General features: G+C 44.6%; 1 pseudogene; it reads left to right on the plus strand.

Moving 5' to 3' along the window:
- Positions 1-426: 426 nt before the first annotated feature.
- On the plus strand, positions 427-1,084 carry LOC143845278 (nicotinamide riboside kinase 2 pseudogene; annotated as a pseudogene).
- Positions 1,085-2,123: the final 1,039 nt, after the last annotated feature.

The raw sequence follows: 2,123 nt of genomic DNA on the forward strand, positions 1-2,123 counted from the left end.
TGTGGTCTGACCAGTGCCGTATATACAATGGGACTATGACATCTTGTGATTTTGATGTGATGCCTCTGCTGATACAGCCCAAAATGGCATTTGCCTTTTTTACCGCTGCATCACACTGCCTGCTCATGTTTAGTTTACAATCCACAAGTACCCCAAGGTCTCACTCACACACAGTGTTACCTAGAAGCGTATCCCCCATCCAGTAGGCAAGCTTTTCATTTTTCTGACCCAGATGCAGAACTTTACACTTATCTTTATTTAATTGCATCTTGTTCTCATTTGCCCATTTTTCCATTGTGTTCAGATCTCGTTGAACTCTGTCTCTATCTTCCGGAGTATTTGCCAGTCCTCCCAATTTGGTGTCATCTGCAAACTTGATGAGTAGTCCCTCCACCCCCTCATCTAGATCATTAATAAATATGTTGTTGCTTTCGGCGAGCGGCACGGCGGGGTCACCTACGGTGGGAAGACCTCCCTCACCAACAAACTCATGCAAGCTTTACCCAGCTGTAGTGTTGTGCATCAGGATGATTTCTTCAAGCCCCAGGATGAGATAGTGGTTGAAGATGGTTTTAAACAGTACAATGTCATCAGTGCTTTGGATATGGATGCCATGATGAATACCATCTACGCCTGGAAGAAAAACCCAATCAAGTTTGAACGATCCCCCAGCATTAACACACTAGATGCCAGAATGACAGAAGATTCCGAGGAGAAGGACGCCACCACTCATACCCTTACTGTCGAAAGGTTCTTGCTTTATACTTACAGGCCCTTAATTGACATATTTGACTACCAGTTCTTCCTTTCTATTCCCTATGAAGAGTGCAAGAAGAGGAGAAGTTCAAGGGATTACACTGTACCGGATCCACCCGGATTATTTGATGGTCACGTCTGGCCCATGTATGTCAAACACAAGAAGGTGATGGAAGATCTTCAGGACGATGTCAGTTGAACGGAACACAATCCAGGGAGGAGCTCTTCAACCATGTGTATGGGCACATCCAGAACAGCCCGGAAGAACTGATGGAAATGCTGAGCTAGAGAAGCAGCTGGCAGCATCTCAGAAGCTGCAAGACACATATTTTTGGTAACTTATTATTTTTTTACACACATCCCTGGCTTTGCTGTCAAGATCCAGCTTCTGTGAAGATTCTTCCTTTTTTTTGTTTTTTGTTTTTTTGTTAAAGGTGTTGTTGACATACATCTCTGCCTAGGTGACCTTGATTAAAAACGTTCACCACTAAAAAAAAATGTTAAAAAGTACCGGGCCGAGCACCGAGCCCTGAGGTACCCCGCTACTCATGTCCCTCCAGTCGGATGAAACACCATTGACAACAACTCTTTGAGTGCGGTTCTCTAACCAATTCCCTATCCACCTGACTATCTGAAAATCCAGATTGCAGTCCTTCAATTTATCCATCAGAACATCATGGGGAACCTTATCAAAAGCTTTACTAAAATCCAAGTAAACGACATCAACCGAATTTCCACAATCCAGCAAACCTGTTACTTCGCCAAAAAAGGAAACCAGGTTGGTCTGACAGGACCTGTTGGAGACAAATCCATGCTGACTTCCTTGGATCACCAAATTGTCCTCCAGATATTTGCAGATCGCTCCCTTTAATATCTGCTCCATTATCTTCCCCACAACAGAGGTCAGACTTACTGGTCTGTAGTTTCTCGGGTCATCCTTCCTCCCTTTTTTGAAGATCGGAATAACGTTTGCTCTTTTCCAGTCCTCCGGGACATCTCCAGTCCTTAAAGAGGTTCCAAAGATGATGGACAAGGGCTGTGCAAGTTCTCTGGAAAGTTCTTTGAGTACTCTCGGGTGCATTTCATCTGGCCCAGGGGATTTGAACTCATCCAGTGAAGCTAAATGCCTCTCGACAACCTCTCTGTCCATGTCATCCTGCCACCCAGACACTATCCCTTGGCTACTGCCATCTCTAGATGTGCCTAAACCCTTTGACCTGTGGGGATAAACAGATGTAAAATAGGTGCTGAGCTTTTCTGCTTTCTCTGCATCCTCCATTAGAGTTTGTCCATCCGCACCCAACAGTGGGCCTATTGCCTCCTTTACTTTACGTTTGCTCCTCACATAACTGAAAAATCTTTTCTTG

The sequence above is a fragment of the Paroedura picta genome, chromosome 9 (genome assembly GCF_049243985.1).
Source record: "Paroedura picta isolate Pp20150507F chromosome 9, Ppicta_v3.0, whole genome shotgun sequence".
Classification (NCBI taxonomy): domain Eukaryota; kingdom Metazoa; phylum Chordata; class Lepidosauria; order Squamata; family Gekkonidae; genus Paroedura; species Paroedura picta.